The sequence below is a fragment of the Equus caballus genome, chromosome 21 (assembly GCF_041296265.1).
Source record: "Equus caballus isolate H_3958 breed thoroughbred chromosome 21, TB-T2T, whole genome shotgun sequence".
Lineage (NCBI taxonomy): Eukaryota > Metazoa > Chordata > Mammalia > Perissodactyla > Equidae > Equus > Equus caballus.
Genome location: NC_091704.1, coordinates 29,947,751 through 29,972,823, shown reverse-complemented (window position 1 = coordinate 29,972,823; position 25,073 = coordinate 29,947,751). Strand labels below are relative to the sequence as shown.

Below are 25,073 nucleotides of genomic sequence, written 5' to 3'. Positions count from 1 at the left end.
AGTCTGGGTGGGTGAGGGCTGTGAGTATCTTGGTGCTACCCTGGCCTCTTCTATTTTCTTGCCCCCAAGTCAGAGCACTGGATGTGGTCTCTGAGAAAGCGGAGGCGGAGGTGCGTGTGGTGGGGGGGCACACTGCTGTGGTCAGCTGGTCCCCCATGTGCTTCTGACACTCCCTTTGAGGTAAGTGGAGCCACATTTCTTTCCTGGCAGCTGCAGAGCCCCAGCGTCAGTCAGCCGAGAGCTTTGAAGTTTCCTGGGGAGAAAAGGCGCTCTCTGAAGAGAAAGAATTATTATTGCTTCCTGACTTCGGTGAGTTAGCAATGGTCTGGTGAATTTGGAAAGCGGCACTTGGCTTCAAATTCTATTTTGACTTATTTTTATTTAAAAACGAAAACTCCTCTTAGTTAAATATGATTAGCAAAAACAAACAAAATAATATAGACAAAACCGTGGCTTCTTTTTTTTCCCTCAGAGCTGTACAAATATATATTTGTGAATCAGAAAGTAAATAAAAGCCAATGAAAAATGGGTGTGATTCTGTAACTGTCTCATAACATGCGGCAGGAGTTTAAATAATATTGAATTCATTGACATGCTTTTTCAGTGCATCCACAGAATTTGTCTTGAACCTCTCTTCTCCTTTAGAATAGGCTTTGGCATGGGGATTGTCTCTTTGTTTTAAGACTGACCCAAATTCAGCTCTCCAGCTTTTCCCCTTGCCGTTTGTTGCCTCATCGCCATTCTCCCTTCTCCTCCTCCTCATACTGAATATTTTCTTCTCTTCTGTCTCTGTGTGAGGAATAGCTCTCTTTCTCAATTGCTTGCAAAATGTAGTTGTATTGCTTTTTGCTGGCAACAAGAATGATCGTGTGTAGACATGGGTTTTATGAATGTGAATTTTACAGTGGGCCTTTAATTGACCCACATGGAGACAGAGTGTATATGGCTGGCATAGCTGGCGGGCTTGATTAGAACATCAGTATTAGCCACAGCCCATCAGGCTTCTAACGTATATAAGCATTGTGTTAGGTGAGATGGGATATTTCAAAATATTGAAGAGACTCAATGAATGCTTGCCGAAGGTTGTCACAAGCAGACCATAGAAATCCAGAGAGGCGACATCTCTCCTTGCAGGAGTGATCATGAGAGGAAGTCTTCATGCAGGGGCGGGACTCACCTATATTTTGAACGGCACGTGGGTGTTGAGAGGTGGAGAGGAGGAAGGGTATTCTAGGCAGAGGGACTGAAGGGAGAAAGTTAGGAAGGTCGAGAATCCAGAGGTGAACTGGGGGAGAGTGAATAGACCCACTAAACTCGAGCAGAATTAAGAGTCGGGAGCTTGGAAGGTGAATGGAGAACAGCGAGCTGGGAAAAGCAAGGGTCAAGAGGCAGAAGTGGAGAGAAAATCTGGGAAAAGAAGACCCAGGTCAAACATCTAAAAATAGAACCCTAATTTAAATTAAGGGATCAAAGATTCAGGGAGAATAGAACTAACAGATTAGAGAATTGGGCAGACGTGGAATTAAAAGATAACCTTACATTGAAGGCGGGCTTGAGGAGAAGATAAGGGTTTGTGTTTCCTTCCTGACCTCAAACTCTGGCCTCTTCCTCTTCCTGCCGTCAGGCTGGCAGGGCGTCGGTCTCTTGAGGACAGATTAAGCTAGTGATTAAGCACAGGGATTTTGTTAATCCCAGGTCCGCCATATTGGTTGGGTGACCTGGGGCAAATTAACCTCTCTGTGCTTCAACTTCCCCATCAGCAAAATGGTGGAAAATAACAGGACCTACGACAGGGTTGTTGAGAGAATTAAAAGAGTCAAAGCGTATGAAGAGCTGGGCCACTACCTGGGCATGGCCTTTATTACAGAGGCTCTCCTTTGCTGAAACATGTCCTGGAAACTGGAGATTGGACATCCAGCATGCAAGGTACCTAGTGGTCCTCTGTTCTGTTAGTTTCCAGATGACATCAAAAGAAATGCATGGGTCAAAATTTCAGGTGAAATATGGAGACAACGTGAAAAGCTTGTAAGGCTACTAGTGGATTGAGAAGGTGTCACTTATTTTCTGTGTGCAGAATGCTGTACAAGTATCTGCACTCCTCTTCTCAGGAGAGGAAATTAAATCCAGTGACTGACAGAGTACTAAGTGCTTTCCCATATGTTATCTCTTTTGGTCCTTATCACTATTCCGCGAGAAAGGCATCATTATTCTCACTTTGCAGACAAGGAAATAAATTGAGAGCCATTAGGTTACAAGTCTACAGGCAAATAGCTAGTAAGCGACTCCTAAACTGTGTCCGTGTGATGAAAGCATTACAAACAATGCTTTACCCTCTTCCCTCCAAGAAAAACAGGGATTTTTCTCTTGAAATTATAGAGGACCTGAGGGATTGCTCAGCATGTATTCCAACCTCTACTGTTGTGATTACAGTTCCTGAATGTCTACTGAACACTGTCGATGGCAGATGAGACATGTCCAGGGGGTGGTAGCGAATCACTCTGAACGACTTAGCATGCGTGTTCGTGAATCAAGGGCATAGGTGTCAACACTGTCCTTCCCTGTCTATGGAAAGGAGAAAATGTCTCATCGGGAGGTAAACTGGTGTGTGACGGTATGTTTTGTAAAACTGTGTCACTGAGCTAGATTCTTCTGATAACCAGTTCATTTTGAAAACTTTGTACGAGCAAGGAAAGGTTTTTGGTACCATAGTTAGTACCTGGTTCATATTGTGAAAACAGGCTGCCCTGCCTGGATCCTCACCCTTCAGTTGTTTGGGTTCCCAATTGGCCACCAGCCTCGTAGGGTTCTTAGTTGATCCTGCGTCAGCTGTCAGAGATCCCTTGCTGTCACTGGCATACGTGTCGGGGAGGAGAGGAGCCCTGCGTCTGGGGCTCCCCACCTGGGGACTCATGTCACTTTTGCCCAAGGGGAGGGAGAAGGGGTTCATGGGCCTGTCTACAGCTTAGCTCTGGGGTTTGCCCCGCTGCCATCCACCTTCCTATAGAGAAGGGCAGGGGTGAGCCTGGTTAGAGTGTGATTCTGCGAAGGAGGTGTGGGCATAGTGTCCTTCCTTTGGTCCTCAGGGTCTGTCCCTGCTGATGTCCTTTCAGACATGGAGTGAGCCTTAAGTCCATTGTTTGAGGCAGCAAAATATCATTTCATGCTACAAAACTCTGGCCGGCTACTCCCTGTTCAAGTTCACAAGCTGAAGAGTCTTCCTTAAACTGACTGTTCTTAAGTTTCTTGACAGGGATTTTTAGTCAAGGCATTTAAACTTCTCATTCCAAGTGTATTTATTTAAATAGAAAACACGTGTTCAAAGAAAAATAACTAAAGGCTACCAAAGGCATATGTGAAAACTGTGTATTCCACTCACCTCTTTGCTCAGGCCCCTAATTTCCCACTCTTGAGGTCATCACGGTTACCTGGTTCTTGTTCTATTTTCTAGAGATATTCTGTATACAAACAAGACTGTATGGATAAAGGTCTTGTTTTTATTTTTGTTGTTTTGGTTTCTTTTCTTTTACTTTCTTTCTTTTTACCCGTATGACTCTTTAAAAATTTTTTTTTCATTTAATGAAGTATCTTGTAGGGCAATTCTTATAGACCTGTGTATTATTCAGGGTTCTTTAGAGAAACAGAACCAATAGGATCTATTATAAGGAATTATGTATTGTAAGGAATTGGCTCACATGGTTGTGGAGGCTGACAAGTCCCTAGATCTGTAGTTGGCAAGACCCGAGAAAAGCTAATGTTTCAGTCTGAGTTCAAAGGCTAGAAGAGACCAGTGTCCCGGCTCCAGGAGTCAGGTGGGAGGAGTCCCCCTTATTTGCGGGAAGTTCAGCCTCTTTATTCCATTCAGGCCTTCAGCTGATGGGATGAGGGCTTCCCATATTAGGGAGGACAATCTACTTTACTGAGTCTACCAATTCAAATGTTAACCTTATCCAAATACACCCTCACAGACGCACGCAAAATAGTATTTGACCAAATATCTGGGCACTTCGTGGTCCAGGCAAGTTGATACATAGAATTAACCATCATAACCTGTCTTCTCTTTCTTTTTTTTTTATTGTAATTTTTTTTAATAGACAAGTTTTTAGAGCAGATTTAGATTCATAGCAAAATTAAGCAAAGAGTATGGAGATTTCCCATATATTCCCTGCCCCCACATATGCCCATACACACAGCCTACTCCACTATCAACATCCCCCACCAGAGTGGTGCATTTGTTACAATCAGTGAACCTACATTGACACAACAGTATCACCCGAAATCCATAGTTTACATTAGGTTCACCCTTGATGGTGTACATCCTAGGGGTTTTGACAAATGAGTCATGACATGTAGCCACCATCATAGTGTCATACAGAATAGTTTCCCTGCCCTACAAATCCTCTGTGCTCTACTTATTTATCCCTCTCTCTTTCCTAACCCCCGACCCTTTTACTATCTCCACAGTTTTGCCTTTTCCAGAATGTCATATAGTTGGAATCATATAATATGTAACCTTTTCACATCAGCTTCTTTCACTTAGTAATATGCATTTAAGGATCTTCCATGTCTTTTCATGGCTTGATAGCTCAGTTCTTTGTAGCATTGAATAATATTCCATTGTCTGGATGTACCACAGTTTATTTATCAGTTAGTTTACTAATGGGCATCTTAATTGCTTCCAAATTGGCAAACTGATCCGAACTGGCAAACCTTGGGCTGCCGAAGCAGAACGTGCGAACTCAACCACTGCGCCACCGGGCTGGCCCCGAGATACTTTATTTTATTTTTTTGCATAATAAGCCTTCAAAATCTAGTGTGCATTTTACACTTACAACACATCTCAACTTGGGCTAGCCACATTTTAAGTGCTCAATAGTCACATGTAGCTAGTGGCTATTGGCTACCACGTTGGATATCACAGGTCTACATAGGACCTGTTCCAGTGGTAAGTCTTATTTCTGAAATCATTTATAGAATATCCCAGAAAACGGTGCTAGACCATTTATGAGATGGCTGAGTGTGGATGAGTGAGAGAGCTCAGGGCTGAAGACAAGAGACCTGAGCTCTATTCTTGGTAACATACAAACTAGCAGAGTGAATGTATGAACTTTGCTCTACCTTTGTATTTTGGTTGCTTTCTCTTTAAAATGAAAGTCATAATACTTGTTTTACTCACCTTGCAGAATTGTTATGAGACTCAGAAGAGATAAAAGGTGTGAAGGTGCTTTGAAGAGTTGAAAGCATGTTAAATATGATGTAATTGCTTAAGTGGAGCCAGCCATTCAGCAGTGGCTCTGTTCCCAGTGCTGCCACAGGCTTGTTGAGTACCCTTAATCTCTTGATGACTCAGTTTTTCCAGCTGTTAAGCAGGAAATATTTGAAACGACCCTTTGAAGTCAATGATATAATGGTAACAGACAAAATGTATCGGTGTAACGGTGTAGTTTCTGGGTGGCCCATCACATCGCCTCATCCCCCAAACATATCAGAATACAAAAGAGACGCGTGAACGGTAGACATTAAAGAATAGAAGTCAAGTGAACAAACTCTAGACTGTGGGCTGCTTTGCTTCCAATTCCAGCTCTGTACTGTGCTCATTGTGTGACATGGGTTTTATACCTATAAATTGAGGCTCTTAATAGTACTTCCCTCATAGATGCTATATACGCGGTTCACAAGAACCAATACACCAAGGGACTTAGAGCTTGCTACATCGTAAGCCTTGCTAGATATTCATGATTACCAATGTTACAGATTGTGCCAAGAGATGGTCCTTTATCTATGTTAGTTCCCTATGGCTCCTGTAACAAATTACTGCAAACTCGGTGGCTTAAAACAACACACATTTATTCTCTTACAGTTCTGGAGGTCAGAAGTCCAAAATCAGTTTCACTGGACTAAAACCAAGGGTTGTCTGGGTCACACTCCCTTGGCACGCTCTAGGGGAGAATTCATTTCCCTGCCTTTTGTAGCTTTTAGAGCTTTATTCTCACATTATTTGGCTTATGGCCCCTTCTTCCGTCTTCAAAACCATCAATGTAGCATCTCCAAATCTCTCTCTGCTTTGTCGTCATGTCACCTCTCTCTTCTGTCTCTGTGTCAGATCTCCCTCTGCTTCCCTCTTATGAGGACCCTTGTGTTGCATTTCGGGCCCCTAGGTCATCCAGGATAATGTCTCCATCTGAAGATCCTTGACTTCATCACATCTGCAAAGTCCATTTTGCCGCATAAGGTAACAGTCCCAGGTCCCAGGGATTAGGGCCTGGCTATTTTGGAGGCCCTTATGTAGCCTGCTACGTTATCTATGTTTGAGTTTTGTTCTTGCTCTACCTCCTCGTTCCCTCAAAATGATGATGTCAATGTTGCTGTAGAAGAAATAGGATGGGACATGGTTCGCCTCTGAGTTCATAGACTCTCATGTTTCATTTCCTATCTCAGTTTGGAGAGTTACAATGTTTTTCTTCTCAAGGACTTTCACTCACTCTATAAATATTTACTGAGAGCCTATTATGGTGCTAGGAATTGAGCAAAACAGACAGAAACTCTACCTAACCTTATGGGACGTGTGGGAGAAAACATCAATAAAACAACCACACAAGCACAGGGCGATGAAAGGTAGTTACCGGTGGCTGTGGAGTGTAGAGCAGGCACTTCCTGTCCCAACATGGTGTTCTGTGTGTAACGGGGATGTTATAAAATTGGGGAGACATTATGGTAGAGAGGCTGCAGAACTTGTTCCTAATTGAGCTTCAATTTGCCTAGGAGTAGGAAACACGTGCAGGTATGTAGGAAAGGGTTGTTACTAGTGAGAATAAAGAAATTCCCACAAGAGCTCTATCAAAACAGAAATCAAGCAGAAGAGAATGCTGCTCCCCAAAACAAGAAACTTTCACCTGAGAAAATATTTTGATGAGCCAGTTATGGCATTTTCTTAGAAACTTTGAGCAGAGGATTAAGATTGGTTTCTGTTGCTTTATATATTATGAATTTAAGTTTAAGGAATGGTCCATGCTGGGCCTAGGGTTAGCATCAGAGAGAAGAATGCTGAAATTGGAATTTATTCTATCAGGAGAGAAATGATCCTTGTAAACCATGTTTCTAAGATTGCCTCAAGAAACGAAAGTGCTACCTTCATGCACTGTTGCTACAGGTAGCCAATGAAAAAGAGTTCTGTTACTTATCTGTCTTCTAAAACCTGATTGCTAGATCAGAGCATGCCTATACTGTTGCTGTGCCTTGTGGAGTAAAAACACTTTCAGACCACAGTAATTTCATGTTGGAGGCGGAGACTAATCAGTTATATTTGATCCTTTGATTTTCTTTTTTTTAGCGGAGGCTTCCGCTCCAGGTTTTGCTTTCATACCATCCCAAAGTACTCATTGAGAGTGTCTGAGAACACCTGATGTGAGTGCCTGGTGACAAGGCCTCAAATATTTGCAGGTAGTTGTGTCCTCATTAAGTCTTATCATTTGCAGATTAAATAACTGTTGTTTATTTCAATTAAAATTTTGAGCCCTGCTATATTCCAAGGAATAGGTTAAGGTTTAGTGTTGACTAAGAAAGACAGCATAATCATAGAGAATGTAATAGGAACTGCCCCAATAGAAAGACTAATCACATAGTCATAGGTGTATCAAGGACGTCTTCACAAAGGAGAGGACTCTGGGGCTGGGTCTTGAAGGACGAGTAGGAGTCTATAGGAGGACAAACAGAATAAAGGTATTTTAGGTAGAAAAAAGAGCACGGAGATGTAACAAAGCGTGATGTTCAAATCCATAAATGGGAAAGAGAACAGTTTTTCCTCCTGAGTACATTCTTTAAAAAGAGGTACTTTTCAATAATTTTTAAGGTAATATGTTGACATGATGGTAATGTATTGATAAGGCTTTGATGAAAAGACACTAAATAAAATTCAGGAAAGGTAAAACTATGAGACACGCACAGAAGGTGTGTTTGTTCTGTCTGCCAAGAAGTGGATGTCAAGATGTTACTAAATATGCAAAAAATTGCTTGGGAGAGGGAGCAGAAGCAGGCAGTAGGAGCCTCCAGACCACCTTGCAGCTCTTCTACCTGTGAAGGGCAGCAGGGGAGGTAAGATGATTGGGTAGGAAGATTCTCCCACTGTAGCACAGTTCCCAGAAAGTTTCAGACCTCAAGCCAAAGTTGCCCATTAGAGGAGTGCTGCATCCCTTTGGGATGGGTCTGCCCTTGTACACTTGCCCTGCTCAGATGGAGAGCAGCTCTCAGGGACTGTGGCCTCTGCGTGAATGAGGTAGTGGATTTGGAGGAGCAGCAGCAGGGGACTCAGTCAATTATGCTCCCTGTAGCAGAAGATCTGAGTGGCATATTTTCATGGCCACACAGGAGGATACTCCTAGGAGCTGTGGGCTCAGGCTTTACCCATGTGGCCTGCACCCCACACTCCAGACTCACTCCTCTCATGGTAGGACTGATTTACAGATCTGATTCCATCCATGGGAAGTGCAATGAATTTGGTGTGTTTGGAGTATAAAGTATATGGAGAGAATCAAGAAGTGGTGAGTTTGGCCAAGGGGAAAAAGATCCAGATGGTAGAGGGCCTTGGAGGCCATGCTAGGGAGTTTGGACTTTATAGACAATAGGTTTAAAGCAGAGGAACAAATTTGTATTTGACTTTTTATAAAATTACTCTGTTTATAGTGATGAAGGTGGGTTAAAGGGACACAAGACAAACAAGGAGACAGTTGGAAGGCTTTTATAATAGTCCAAGCAATGGACGTTGAAAACCAAATAAGTCAGGGTGGATGGAGAGAAAAGAATGGATTTATTATAGAAATTGACAGGATTAAGGGATCAATTGTCACTAGTGGGGTGGGTGGTTAGGGGGTGATATCTAGGTTTCCAGGTTGGGAGGAAGGATGGGTAGACCTACTGGAAGAGAAACAGATGGGGTGATGGGAGAATCGCAAGTTGAGTTTTGGACATGTGGAATCACAAGTCCTATCAACTATGCTTCTTAATGTGGTTTCTAGACCCTTCACAATACTTGTTGCTCCCCTCTTGGATCCTCTCCAATGCACATCTCCAATGGGTTTTAGATCACAGTAAATCCAGTCCTGGATGTGATCAGAACTCAGGGGAATGGCAGATACATTTTTTAAATGCAGCCTAAGACTGCGTTAGCTCTTTTGGCAGCAGGCTCATGCTGAGGGCCTATTTTGAGCTCATCATCCACGCAAGCCCTGAAGTCTTTTTCACATGAACTGTTTTCAAGGCAATTCTTTATTTTGGAAATGATTTTTTTTTGAACTTAGGAGTAATATTTTTCATTTGTTCCATTAAATTTTATTTTGTGAGTTTGGATCCATTGTTCCAGCCTATCAACAATTATTTTCAAATGTTATTCTCTTAATCTTTCTACTTGTGATACCTCCAAACTTCATGATATCTTTGTGTTTGAAAGGTATATTTCACCCTAAACGCTGATAGAAGCTCAAGAGGACTAAGTGAGAGCTTTGTACCACTCAAGACCTCCTTCTTATTTGATGGACCTGTACTAGCCAACTCTCTTTAGGAATATTTTTTCAACTAAGCACATTTATCCATTACGATTTTAAGAATATTAAGACAGATATTGCCAATGTGTTGTTGATCCCAGATGTCCTTTGTCTCCAGAATTTCCCTGGCCTGCCATTTTAGTGACCCTATCAGAAGGTATGACTTGCCCTTAATGAGCCTGGGCTGGTACTTAGTACCTACCACTTTCTTCGCTAAGTTCATAACCTGTCTGTTTAGATGTGCACTACCTGGGGTTTGATGTCAGAATTACGGGGATATCTTTTTCATAATCTTCTTTTGTCTGTTTTTGAAAATCAGAACCTTTGACCTTTTCAAGTCTTTTGACCCTTATCCCAACCTTATGTATTCCCCTCACCCCTGAGATTAGTGTCTTAGTTATCATATCTACGGGTTCCTTCGGAACTCAGTATAATATAGTGGAGAGGAGTGCAGTTAACCTGCCTGGGCAAGAATCCTGGCTGCGAAACTTCTGGCAACTTATTTACTTCTCTGAACTTGGATTCCTTGTCTGTGAAATATGCTTAATAATAGTACTTATCAGATAAGTTGTTGTGAAGATTAAACACGTTAACCCTTGTAAAGGACTTAGTGCCTGCCACGTAGTGGGCCCTCAGCAAATTGAGCTCTATTGTTATTCTAAGATGTCATTTGTCTGGATCTGACACCCTGCTTTCTTAACTATTTCCTGAACCTGTCTTCTCTCAATTCCCTATTAATCATAATTATTCTCTTTTTTAGACTTCAAAGATTGTTCTTTTCTTTTGAGGAAGATTAGCCCTGAGCTAACATCTACCACCAAACCTCCTCCTTTTTGCTGAGGAAGAGTGGCCCTGGGCTAACACCTGTGCCCATATTCCTCTACTTTATATGTGGGATGCCTACCACAGCATGGCTTGATGAGCAGTGCGTAGGTCTGTGCCCGGGATCTGAACCTGAAAACTCTGGGCTGCCAAAGCGGAGTATATGAACCTAACCACTATCCCACCGGGCCAGCCCCCATGAAGACTGTCCTTTTTGATAAAGAAGATGGATTTTTAACTGTGGAGTTAAACCAATTGAAAGTAGATAGATTTTAATCAGATAACTTGGTTTTCTTTTCGTCTCTATGGTGCAAAATAATTCATTGACCTATTTTCTTTCATTAGAAGGGCCTATTATGTGAACATATTTTGAAATTAAACTCTTTCCTTTGTTTTATCCGTTGGGAACTTTGCTTGTTTGCACATGCAGTGCATCACTTCTCTGGGAGATGTTACCGAGTGTCGGGAGCAGTATATAAATGTTTGGGAGTGTCAGTTGCCACATCTGTAAAATGAGGACCCTGGAAGATTTTTGTATGTAGTGATTTGACAGATTGGTTAGCATTCCACTCTAAGATCTAGCTATGGGGAAAGAAAGCCACAAGAGTGCTAAATTTAGATTTCTTAGGGAGAAAAATGTCAGGGCTTGAGGAGCAAGGGGCCCCTTCACAGAGTCTGGGAGACTCCTGGCATTAAGGGGTTCTTACCAATTTGCTCTCATCCCACAGCACCTCTATCAAGTACAGTGTCAGGGAGCCCATGATTGCTCTATAAAACTGAGACGAAACAATTAATTGATTCTGTGGAACTCAGAATCAGATTCTGTGAATTCTCAATAAATAAAACCATTCTCTGTCGGATCTCTGTCAAACCATCTGTTTGAAGCAAAATTCTTGCCATTTTGTGAATAAACAAACAGCCTTGTCCATGTAAGACAGTCAAGGTTCCTATGTACAAGCCTGATGGAAGGGATAAGCTTGTTAAATAAAGCCAGAGCTGGACAGCAGTTAAAGCAGTAAAAACAGATTTTATTCAGGACTATTGCAATAAGTGAAAAGAAACCTCAGTATAGATCTCTCATATGGGCTCAATTGCGGATACAGCCTGGGCAAGTTGGAATTCATCGCCAAGGAGAAGGGTTGGGGTCAGTGGATGGACAATGACTAAGAGGATGCACCAGGAATAAGGCGAGGGGAGTTCTGGCTAAACTGACTTAACAGGATTCTTGCTGAAGAACAGATACTGTGGGGGATCAGAATTGGCCACCCCGAAATGTGTCTCTTCGCCTTGATTATTTTTTTTTTCTGCTTTATGTCCCCAAACCCCCCCGTACACAGTTGTATATCTTAGTTGCAGGTCCTTCTAGGTGTGGGATGTGGGACGCTGCCTCAACATGGCCTGACGAGAGGTGACATGTCCGCACCCAGGATCCGAACCCTGGGCCGCTGCAGTGGAGTGTGCGAACTTAACCACTCGACCACAGAGCCGGCCCCTGCCTTAATTATTTTTAAGAACAAAAGACTCTGAAAGAAAGTTTGACCTTCCCTCTAACTGTCTAAAAGAATTTAAGATAGAAGGCCTGTTCCAGGAAGGACCTAATACCATAAGATAACTATAGTATAATGTAAAATAGATGTGATAGAAAGACACCCACATGTTCATTTTTATCAAAATTCTGTCCCTCTGATCACATTGCCTATAAGTGGCCCAGCAAACACTTATTTAACAAACATTTGCATTTCCACATCCATGTAAATTGCCTTCCTCCCCCTTACTTTTTTTTTGGTGAGGAAGATTGGCCCTGAGCTAACATCTGTTGCCAATCTTCCTCTTTCGTTTTTTTTTCTCCCCAAAGCCCCAGCACGTAGTTGTATATCCTAGTTGTAAGTCCTTCTAGTTCTTCTCTGTGGGATGCTGCCACGGCATGGCTTGATGAGTGGTGCTAGGTCTGCACCAAGGATCCAAACTGGTGAACCCTAGGCTGCCTAAGTGGAGCACACGAACTTAACCACTTGGCCATGTGGAGCCAGCCCCACTTCCTCCCCTTTGAAGTCCCAAACCACTACCCCCAACATCCTCCTTTGTCTTTAGCTGAAGATGGTATTTAAGGTGGTGGCTTCAGCCATTCTGACAAATTACTCAGCTTTCCTGGGTTTCTCCCATGTATACATGTTATTAAACTTTGTTTGATTTTCCCGTTATTCTGTCTCATGTCAATATAATTCTTAGGCCAGCCAGAAGGACCTAGAGGGTAGAGGAATTGTCTTCCTCCCCTACAGTGCCAAGGGTGGACAATGAGGAGTCTGGGCAGAGATTCTCTCTAAATGGATTTAGCAGGATTCTTGCTAAAACTGGGCTCTAGAAGACATGCCCAGGGATGGGGCCTAGTCAAAAAGGGTGGCTCAGAGGCGCCTGACTAAAATTCGGTCAAGGAGGGGCATTGTATCAAGCTCTAGAAAAACACTCCTTTGTCTCAAGATAGTTTTGATGGATTTTCCTTTTCCCATTCCCTTTAAGTGTATTCAATATAGAGCTTTTGAAATCTGATTAATATGGAGGTAAGCGGGCTAGGGAAGATGCTTTAATTGGTGCAGAATTCGTGAGATGAGATGATAAGGATTTTTCTATTTTTGGATCTTTCCTCCCCACCTCTTTCTCCCTAGACGACCTTGTGCTGCTGCTTTGAACAAAAGCTCGGCAGAAATCCTTGAAAAATTTAGACTGTTAAGTCTAAACGGAACTACAAAGTTTCAAGGCAACACAAGAGATGTTAGAGGAAAACTTACTGAGACTTAAAATTTCATTTTTCCTATTTTCACTTGGAGGCTTTAAAGGAAGAAATCAGATATTTCTTTCTTCTGGAGAAACAAAGACGTCGTATTTTCCCTTTAGACTCTTCCTGAGACTTACTCAAGGGCCCCAGGAGAAGCGGCATGTAACAGGCACAGTAACAATTTGTTTAGCTAAAGTGTGTTGTTCCATTTTTTATCTCCACACTCCACTGCGGTGGACTCCCTTCCCCAAACCCCCAACTAGGCGTGTTATTAGTGCTCATTCAGAACCCAGACAGCAGCTCCTCCCAATGCTGCTTTTTTGTAACTGGATCATAAAACTCTTTGAAATGTATCGTTCCAGCCAAACCTACCTCTGCTGAGTGGAATCCCACGGACACCTTTTTGCTCTCTCTTTTGAGTTCTCCAGAGGATATCAACATGGCGGCCTTTATTAAAAATGGGTTTTTGTCATTTCTGTGCTTGGCTGGCAGCCAGCAATTGCCTGAAAAACCTCTGAACTACAAAGGGCTTAAGCAGCTGGTGAAGCTGGCTCCTAGAAAAATTGAAAATGATCTTCCATTTCATAGTACCTGAAGACAATTTTTTCAAAAATGTAATCTCTGATTTCTGGTTTTAATTTGAATGGACAGGGAATTTCCTCCCTCAGAGGGATTTTCATTAGAAAGCGAAAGAGCGGTTCCTTCTCCCAACCCTCACCCCGCTCTGTTTCCAGTTCCTTAAAAATTCAGAGAACCCTGGCTCGTATGTCTTTGTTTTTGGGCCTCAGCAACTAGATGGTGAAAGAAGACAGCCCCATTTGCTGTTGAGAGGACGTGAGGGTGAGAGAGGGCTGGAGAGGCACTTCCCCCAGGTTCTCTAGAGCCTCCTGAAGAACTCTCGGCCTTCTCACACAGTTCTTATTTAGAAGTCTAAATGGGTGAATGCACGCATTGAATTTTTCCATTTGTTCTAAGAGTCAACTCATAAACCAGCTCATTTTTTTTTTCCTGAACTTGTCTTCATGGAAAGTACTGATCTAAGACTGCTCTTCTTATTTTTCTTAACCCATAAAAAATGTCAAATAAAATGGATAAATAGCTGTGATTTCATTTCCCTTATGCGTTACTGTTGAGTTAGAGTTGGGACTTTGGGGCTTATTTATCTTAGAGTCCGATGTGGACCATTTATCACCCTCCACAACGCCTTTTCATAGTAATCTCAATAGACCTCTGTCTCTGACACATCAGTGGGCTGCGTTCTTCAGCAATTCAGAGAAAATCACATATGTAGATGTCACTGTGGATTGTTTGATAAAGATGTGTAAATGGAAAATATCGGGGCAAAAAAATGCAAAAGCAAATTAGCTAAATAAAGAAACCCCCAACAATCCAGAGAACAATAAACGATTAATGTAGAGTGTACTTAGGCAAAAGACTGTGTCTAGTTTTAGATTTACTTTGGCCCTTTTTTGTCCTACTTCTGCTTCTTTCACTTTCTAAACGCCATTCTCAGACTTTCAGATGACCTTGTCATTGGATTTCACAGACTGTCCTTGAATGTGCTCTCCCTTTACGCAGAGGATGAGTGTCATTTAGTTGACTCTCATGGAGCTGGACCGTTAGGCAGCCTGTTCAGTATGACCCCGTAGCTTGGTGTACCCATCAAGACACTGACCCTAAAGTTGGACAGAGAGAGATCAGCCTTGTTGAAAAGTTAACGTAAATTCATTTTTATACATTAAAGGTATGAATATATTTTTGTCTATTTATGTAAATATATGTATATTTATGGGTACTCCTCCGTAGAGTAAATTAAACACCTAACGTGTTAATATGATTTACAGCCAATAGTTTCCAAGCCATGTTTCACTGAGCTTAGGGACTCCACAGAGGTGCCCCAGAGGAGCACTTCAGGGGCTGGGGGAGACTCTGAGAAGGTGGACTTCTAGCCTTTTCCAGCACAGTTGAGCTAAACCCTCTTTTATCTGTTTATATGGGGGCTGTGATGAGGTTTTGTTGGAAGAGTTCTCTAGCCCAGATTTTTAAAACCACAGATTCAAAGTGTCATTCCAGTGTGAGCTACCAATCTCTTCTTCCTGGGATATTGCCGAAAGCTTTCTTGCTGGAATGGTTAGGGTAATGACCCTCTTTTGGCTGTAGTCCTGCTGCTGGTTTGGATTCTTGTCTTGCGTGACCCTCTCTATTGCTCTATGCCCCTTATGATTGAACAAGTCCTCTGCTCTGCAGAAACATCTATAACAAATGAAGCAACCTGCAGAGGGGGCTCTGTCTGAATGTTTTATGAAGTCACAAGCTTCCTTTACACAAAACATTTCTAATAGAAATAGATGGTCATCAGACCACTGACCTTGGGGCAATGGCTTTATTTGGCTTCTTAGTTCTAGCTTTCTCTTTTCTTCTGGCATTGTAGTCTTTCATTCAGACTATATTCATATTTACTTACATTTTATTTCTGATTATAAAAATACTAAATACCAGTTCTGGAAAGTACAGAAAAGCATAACAGATCAGCCTTAGAATTTATCTTGATGTTATCTCCTCAGTCCTGTTGGTGTTATCTTTGACCCTGAAGAACTTTGCTCTTTCCTCTCCGAATTTACTTCTCAAATTCTCTTTCTTGACTGTTGCTTTAACCACATGATTTCTTTTATAGAGTTAGGGTAATTTAGCCGCCTTTTTCCTTGAAGTTTCAGATCAGATATGAAGTTTTCCCATCCTCAAGTTGATCCTTCAGTTGGCTCTGGTTTACGTTCTTTCTTTCATCATCTACAAATAACCTTTTCAGTATTTTGGCTCCAGTCAAGGAAATCGCATTTCTTTTTAATCTTCACCCATTCCTCATACTCCTGCCCAGTGTGCACTCTCTTCCGAATGTTTTGATTTGCTTCTCATTCCTCACTTGACAAATTACTTCACTTTCATTCCCCAAATCTCTTTTTAGAGTTTTTCCATTAGAAGTTGTACTGAAAAGTTCTTTTCCCTTTCTAATTTATTTTATGATTTTCGTTTCATATACTTCACTTCTCCAATGTTCTGAGGTCTATTAAAACAAATAAACAAAACAGCAATTTGTGTACAAAAGAATTTATAGGCAGAGTGGAGATTGGACCCTCACAGCCCCAAATTTCAGTTCTATGGTCTCTCTTCAAAGATGGGCCTTTCATTACTCCCCTAGTGGAAAACTAATAAGATCCCAGGACAAAAATTTTGATTAATCCTGAACAACTTATAGTACTGACTCACGAGCATTCGGATAATTCATTATGATTCATTTCAGAAGAGGATTGAAACAGGGTGGTCACAATGAAGGGTAGGCTGCCTTTTTCCTCCTAAAATGAACTCTCTTGACTTAAATGAGTATTTTCCATCCTTTGGGAAGATACAAACGATGAAATATTTCCAATCGTTTTGGCACCTTAGCAGTGAGGACTTCCCTGATCCTTCCATTTAAAACAGAAAACCAGCGTCACCCTGACACTCCCTATCTCCCTTCCAGACGTTAGTTTTTCCATAGCATTTTTTACATTTGCACATATTACACATTTTTCTTGTTTATTTGTTTATTGTTAGGTCTTCTCCCCCCACACCTCCCCCACTCCTGAATGTAAGCGCTATGGGGCAGGGATATTTGTCTATTTGTTTGCTGCTGTATCCCGTTCCCCCTCCTCCCCAAGCCCTCAAACAGTGGCCAGAAAACTAGTGGGTGCTCCATAAGGATTTGATGGGGAAAAAACCAACAGATGAATTGGTTAAGCTTCAGAACAAAATCAAGCTGGGTAAAGTAACATTGTTGTCATCATTTAACAGATGGAGGACTCAATTTACCTCAAGGTTATGCTGTTTGGCAAAGGTCTCGGGACTGAGACCGCTTTTCATCCTGTGAGCAACTGAGCTTCGCAACTGATGAACAGATGCAGTGATATACATAATTCACGGAAATGCCGTGAAATTCATTTTACAACTCTAACTATACATCCAGATGTTTGCTGAGAACACTACTTAAGACTCCAGCATATGCAAATTTGGTTAGATCCTTTAGCCAAATGACAACCATGAGCAAATGGAACACATACCCTGTGCATTAGAGCTGTGTCTGACAGCTGCTCCACACCTAACAAGTCAGTCAACACTCATACTGGTCTGCTCATTTTGGAGATCCCTGGCAGCATTTGTCACGCTGGGAACTTGGCAAACAAAGTCTCTCTATGGGAATAAACTGGGAGAGTGATTTGGTTTCGCTCTAGCTGTTGAAACTCCATTACCTGCTAAGTCTGTTTGATGTTTTTGTTATTGTCCCTTTGCTCCATATCTACAGTCTGGCTGTACTTTGTGTGTAGACTGTTACTGTTAATAACCATGGTTATTGCTTTTGTCCTGAAGTGTTAGCTAGATCTCTAAGCCAACCATCCTTGGGCTGATTTGTTTATTTATCCTGACAAAGTTGCTTGATGACCTTCATTTATCTTCTCACTTTCCTTCTTTTTTTGGTGAGGAAGATTCACTCTGAGCTAACACCTGTTGCAAATCTTCCTCTTTTTTTTTTTTGGCTTGAGGAAGATTAGACCTGAGCTAACATCTGTGTCAATCTTCCTCTATTTTGTATGTGGCTTGCCACCACAGCATGGCTTGATGAACGGTATAGGTCCGTGCCTGGGATCCAAACCTGTGAACCTGGGCTGTGGCAGCGGAACACACTGGACTTAACCACTAAGTGGGTGGCCCCTCTTCTCAGTTTTTTATTTGTTCTGGGCATGCTCTAGTTTAATTGTACAATTCCAATTTAAAAGTAGTACTTGGTAGATAAAAAGTGCCAGGAAGAGAAAATATCAGCAAGTGAACTTTTATACTACTAGTAACGAAACCTTTTTCCTTCGAATTATGTTGTCTATTCACAGAAGAAAAGAAGAAGGACGTGAAATCATATGACTACATGTCGTAATATTCTCGATTACTTCCTGTGGGAGGGGGAATCTGGTGGGATTCCCTGTGTTAAACTGAGAACACTCAACAGAAAGAGATTATGAGGACTCTTGCTATTGTGCAAATTTCCAAGAGGCAGGGAAATGGACAAGTTTAGCCTTGGAATAATTTGCAAAAATAATAAGACCCACTAAAATTGTCAAAGGATGTATACATCCCTTTTATATTCTGGTCCTTTGCCAACATAGGCGTGCACACAGATACACACTTGTACCCTCGCTTATATCCAAATACTCACAACATCCCCCCCTTGTATCTGTTTCCTGAAGATAGTTCCATTACTCGCTTTTAGAAGCAAGTGAACCTTGAGAGACTGTGGTAGTCCATGCAGGAAATGTCCTGACCTATGAGTTAGAGATCTCAGCTCTTGTCTTGGCCCTTCTATAAATTCATTGTATGAGCCAATTAATTCTTCTTAACCTTAGAACTGTTCTTATAAACAGAGTTGATAATCTCTGTTGTACTAACCTCACAGTGTTGTATGTGAAAATTGAGAATTAGAGAGTATTGTGCACATAACGACACCACGGTTGTTTTGAGTATCACGTTGCAGTCTAGTCAATGCAGGATGACAGGGAGGGGACATTCATGATGCCTCTTGGAGGTTCAGGGTAGCATTTGGGACTCCTTATAACTCCGTTTCCTTCCTTGAGAGATCCCTATTGAGGAAGCACACAGTAGGAAACAATAGGCAAATGGGAAACTAAATACTGCATGTGATGGTTAATTTTATGCGCTAACTTGGCTGGGCTAAGGGATGCCCAGTTAGCTGGTAAAAAATTATTTCTGGGTGTGTCTGTGAGGATGGCTCTGGAAGAGATTATTAGCATTTGAATTGGTAGACTGAGTAAAGATCACCCTCACCAATGTGGGGGCGTCATCCAGATCACTGAGGGCCTGAAGAGAACAAAAAGGTGGAGGAAGGGTGAATTTGTTCTCTATTTGACTTGAGACATCCATCTTCTCCTGCCCTTGGACATTGGTGCTGCTGGGTCTTGGGCTTTCAGACTCAGCCCAGGACTTATGCTATCAGCCCCCTGATTCTCAGGCCTTCAGACTTGGACTGAATTACTTCACTGGGTTTCTTGTTTCTCTAGATTGCAGATGGCAGATCCTAGGATTTCTCGGCCTTCGTTATAGTGTGACCCAATTCCTGTAATGAATCTTCTCTTATATGTATGTGTGTATGTATGTACGTATCTATATCCTGTTGGTTCAGTTTCTCTGGAGAACGCTGGCTAATACACTACTTTATTAATATTTGATAAGCATCCAATAATCTCATTTTATAAGAGTTGTATTGGAAAATAGTTTAGGCTCTAGGCCTAAGTGAGGTTTCCTACTTGATTGCTCTTGCATATAAAAGCCCTGTTATCATGAGCAGATGAGGTGGAAGGGAAGGAGTGATAGATGTGCAGTGAGATGGAAAGAGAGCAAGAGTCAGCAGGTGAGCTAACTAGTTGTGACTGAGGAGGTGAGCCCTGGAGCCCAGCCTTGGTCAGCGTTCCACATGGAGGCAGGAAGAACATTCAAGGGCTCCTGCTTTCAAGTCACAATCGCTCCCTGTGCCTTTGTCCAATCTAAGTCCTGGGCTCAGATGGATTAGATGAATAATTTCTCTTCCCTTGGAGTTGTAACTGAGGGGTAACACATGAAGGGGTAGGCAGAAGGGTGAAAGTGTGTGTCAAAGAGAGGACGTTCCCTCTTTAGCTGTGTCTACTCAGAGAAAAAGATATGCCATCCCAAAGGGGCATGGGAAGGAAAGGATAGGAGCCACGCTGATGATTGGACTCTAGGGGAGTTATCAATTTATGACCCCAAAGAAATCTCTTAGCTAGGAGTTTGGTACCTTGTCAGTGCCATCACTCTAATCAATCTGAGAGGAAAATCTAGCAAGAAGATGGAGATGTGTGTGTGTTTATGTGTGTATGAGGGTTTCCTCCTGTTTCCTAAAGATGACACCAGAGTGAAACCTTGCTAGTGGTTATGTAGGAATTACATTAACTGTCTTATGTTTCATATTATAAATAGATGGACTGCATTGCAGAAAACTACTTCTGTAAGCACAAAGTGTCTGTAAGACAGCAAAGGTCTTTCTTAATACCTGTGACTTAATACAATATGGATTTCTTTAAGTTCTCAGAGATAAAATGAAGAAATGAGACTAAAGACAGCAGTCTCTCTTAAGAACTGGAAGGTTGCATGTTCAGTTTTGGTTCCTTCATTCCAAGTTGGCTAATAATGAGTAATGTAGGCATTTCATTCAGACGGAAGGGAGGAATAAGAATGACTGTATCCTATCAATGAATTCTTAATTTTTGCTTATTTTTGCCTTTTTAAAAGTTAAAAATTTTATTATTTTTTTGAATTTCAAGTTTCTTCTTTTTTTATTCAGATATAATTGACATATAACATTATATTAGTATCCAGCGTACAACGCAATGATTTATTTGTATATACTGTGAAACGATCACCACAATAAGTCTAGTTAACATGTGTCACTATGCATTGTTACAAAATTTTCTTTTTATGATGAGAACTTTTAAGGTCTACACACTTAGCAACTCTCAAATATGCAATATGGTGTTGTTAACCATAGTCACCGTGCTGTCCATTACATCCCCAGGACTTATTTGTTTTATAGCTGGAAGTTTGCACCTTTTGACCCCCTTCACCCATTTTGCTCACCCCCTGCCCCCACCAAGCAACCACCAATCTGTTCTCAGTACCTATGGCCTTGTTTTCTTTTTTTGTAGATTCCACATATTAGTGAGATTATACAATATTTGTGTCTTTCTCTATCTGACTTATTTTACTTAGCATAATGCCCTTAAAGTCCATCCATGTTGTTGCAAATGGTAGGAGTTCCCTTATTTTTTTAATAGATGAATAACGTTATATTGTATATATATCATATATACCACATTTTCTTTATCCATTCACCCATCGGTGGACACTCAGATTGTTTCCATGTCTTGTGTATTATAAATAATGCTGCAACAAATATGAGAGTACATGTATCTTTTCGAATTAGTGTTTTCATTTTCTTTGAATAAATACCCCTAAGTGGAATTGCTGGATCCTGTGGAAGTTCTATTTTTAATTTTTTGAGGAACCTCCATATTGTTTGCCGTAGTGGCTGCACCAATTTACATTGCCACCAACAGTGCACAAGTGTTCCCTTTTCTCCACACCTCACCAACACTTGTTATTTCTTGTCTTTTTGATAATAGCTGTTCTACCAAGTGTAAAGTGATATCCTATTGTGGTTTTGATTTGCATTTTGCTGATAATTAGTGATGTTGAGTATTTTTTCATGTACCTGTTGGCTGTTGTATGCCTTCTTTGGAAAAATGTTTATTTAGATTCTCTGCCCATTTTCAATCAGGTTGTTTTTTGTTGTTCTTATTGAATTGTATGAGTTCTTTATGTATTTTGAATATTAACCCCTTATCAGATATATGATTCACAAGTATTTTCTCCCATTCAGTAGCTTACATTTTCGTTTTGTTAATGGTTTCCTTGGCTGTGCTGAAGCTTTTTAGTTTGATGTAGTCCCACTTGTTTATTTTTGCTTTTGTTGCTTTTGCTTTTGGTGTCAGATTAAAAAAGTCATCACGAAGAACAATGTCAAGGAGATTTCTACCTATGTTTTCTTCTAGGAGTTTTATGGTTTTAGGTCTTACATTCAAGTTTTTAATCCATTTGAGTTAATTTTTGTGTTTGATGAAACATAGTGGCCTTGTTCCATTCTTTTGCATATGGTTATCTATTTTCCCAACACTGTTTATTGAAGAGACCGTCCTTATCCCATTGTATATTCTTGGCTCCTTTGTCAAATTGACCCTATATGCATTGGTTTATTTCTGGGCTCTCTGTTCTGTTCCACTGATCTATGTGTCTGTTTTTATGCCAATACCATACTGTTTTGATTACTATAGGTTTGTAATATAGTTTGAAATCAGGGAGTGTGAGATGCCTCCAGCTTTGTTCTTCTTTCTCAAGATTGCTTTGGCTATTTGAGGTCTTCTGTGGTTCCGTACACATTTTAGGATTGTTTGCTCTATTCCTGTGAAAAATGCCATTGGAATTTTGATAGGGATTGCATCAAATCTGTAGATTTCTTTGGGTAGTATGGACATTTTAGTGACATTAATTCTTTTAGTCCTTCAGTTTGGAATATCTTTCCATTTATTTGTGTCTTCTTCCATGTCTTTCATCAGTATTTTATAGTTTTCAGTCTACAGGTCTTTCACCTCCTTGGTTAAATTTATTCCTAGGGATTTCATTCTTTTTGATGCAATTATAAATAGGGTAGTTTTCTTAATTTCTCTTTCTGATAGTTTGTTATTAGTGAATAGAAATGCAACATATTTTTGTTATTGATTTTGTATCCTGCACATTTATTGAATCAATTTATTAGTTGTAAGAATTTTTTGGTGAAGTAAAAGCTAAACATGTTAAATATTTAGAAGTGGAAATTTTTAAAACAAAATTTGATAGGACTAAAATAGAAAGTGCTCTGCTTTCTAAAGTGAATTCTGTTAAGTGAAAAAGCTAGTGAAAAAGTTTCTGGTGAAATATCTAATGATTTCAAATGTCCTATGGGGATTCATGGCTTTTCAACTAATTCTATTCCTTCATTCATTTAATAGGTTATACATAGGAGCCTCAAACTCCGGAAATGATGGTGAGTGCCACAGAGGGACTTAGACTAGCATCTTCTGAGAAAATAGGAATCTCTGAGCCCTGAAATTTCAATTCACCAATTTTTTAAGAAGTAAAAAAATTAACAATCCCCTCTTTCTTCTACAAAAGTTGAGCAAGGACTAACAGGAATATTATTTATAAAGGGTGGGTTTAGCCTACCTATCTTTGTTTAGAATTTTGTATGAGGACCTGCACACAGTAGGTGCTTAATGTGAAAAAGGATCCAGTCATCAATTTATAATACTAATGTGCACCCACTCTTCCTTCATTTCATCGTACTTTTGTTGGAGGAATAAATTGCACTAAAACTACTGTTACCACCTAGCCACTTGAAGGAACCCCTATCATCCTTATTTTTTTTAACTTTCCCAAGTATAAGTGAATTTAGATTCTAGTGGTGAGGGGGAAGAATGGTATAGGGGTGTTTGTTTATGCGATATCAGTGAAATGAATTAAAATTTGAAAGCAATGTGTGTGTGTGTGTGTGTGTGTGTGTGTGTGTAGGTAGTGTTTTGATAATCCAAACAATTACATTTTTCTTTTAAACTGGTTGATTATTTTGGTGCCATATGGACTCTGTGAACTTTTCAATATTATTATTAATCATTCTTAAGAATTCATCCGGTTCTTATTGTGTTTTTAACTATCTATTTGTACTGTTGGTTCTTAAAAAAATTTCTCCTTTTTCTTTTCACAGGAGATCATGAAATGACTCCAGTATGTTTGCTTAATTGTTGAATATTCCTGGGGCAGAGAAGGCACGAATCAGCCTGCCAAAATGTGTTGGCCACCTCCGCAGGCTTCAATTAGACGAGGCACTGTGCGTGATAGAGCAGAGCATGGGGTGTGGCTCAGATTGATGCGCCTGTGTGTCCTGAGTGATTTGGAGAATAAGATTCATTTTTCTCTAGGCCTGCCTTATGAAGAATTCATAGCCTATTTGGAATGGATGAGCCTATTACACATGAAAGTGATTGATAAAAATACTCAATTATATGTAATTGTGTTAGTTGGGGCTCAGGCTAAGCTGCTTTAGCTAATGTTTCAAAAGTGCAGTGACTCAAACAAGACAGGGACTTATTTCTCTCCAGGGATCAATTGTCTAGCCATCAGGGACTCTGGGCTTCTGGGGTCCAGGTTCCTGCTCCTTGTTGTTCTGCCATGCGTGAAGCTGGCTTATCCCTACCTCCTCCACACTCCAGCTTGCAGCAAGGCAGAAGAGAGAAAGTGGAGCACGTGCAATGTCTTTAAAAAAAAAAAAGGTCAGATTATTGGGGTATAATTTACAGAAAATAAGATGCACCTATTCTAAGTTTAATGGATTTTGACAAATGTTTGCACCCATTTAACCATCACCCCAGTCAAGATACTGAATATTTCCGTCACTGCCAGAAGCTCCCAGGAGCCTTTTGCAGTAAACATCATCCACTTTTGCCCTAAGGCAGCCACTGGTCTGCTTTGTCTCATGATAGATTAGTCTGGCCTGTTCTAAAATTTCACATCAATGGAATCATACAGTAAGTACTTTCAGGCTGGGCCTAGGGTGGTGCGAGTGAGGGGCCTAAGATGCACATTTAGGCAGACACCCACTCTCGGTTTCCTGTTAGTGCCGACCCTGCAATGCACCCTGTACCGTACTCTTCTGTATCTGTTTCTTTTGATCAGTGTGTGTTATTGAGATTCTTTTATTTTGTTGTATCACTAGTCCATTCCTTTTTATTGCAGTATAGTATTCTATGTTATAAATATACTATAATTTGTTTATCCATTCTCCTATTGAGGGACATATGGGTTTTTTTCATTTTCAGGCTTTTAGGAATATAGTTGCTATGAACAATTGTGTACAAGTATTTTTGTGGACGTATGTTTTCATTTCTCTTGGGAAAATAGTTAGGAGTGGAATTGCTGGATCATGTGGGAAGTATGTATTGAACTTCACAAGATTTCCAATTATTTTCAAAAGTGGTTGTAATACTTTGTATTCTCACCAGCAACGTATGAGAATTCTAGTTGCTTCACAGCCTCACCAACACTTCTCATTCCTCACCTTTGTTTTTTTATTTTGGTGAGGAAGATTGGCCCTGAGCTAACATCTGTGCCAATTTTTCTCTATTTTGTATGTGGGACGCCACCACAGAATGCCTTGATGAGTGGTTTGTAGGTCCGTGCCCAGGATCTGAACCTGCAAACCCTGGGCCACTGAAGTGGAGCATGCGAACTTAACCACTACACTG

The 25,073-nt window shown here is 40.8% G+C and overlaps 1 long non-coding RNA gene across 1 annotated transcript; it reads left to right on the top strand.

Annotated features, from left to right (window-relative positions):
• Positions 1–210: 210 nt before the first annotated feature.
• LOC111769747 (uncharacterized) lies at positions 211–24,356 on the top strand. Its single transcript, XR_002802555.2, has 3 exons — positions 211–309; positions 22,785–22,819; positions 23,537–24,356. It is a non-coding gene; the product is annotated as an uncharacterized lncRNA (long non-coding RNA).
• Positions 24,357–25,073: the final 717 nt, after the last annotated feature.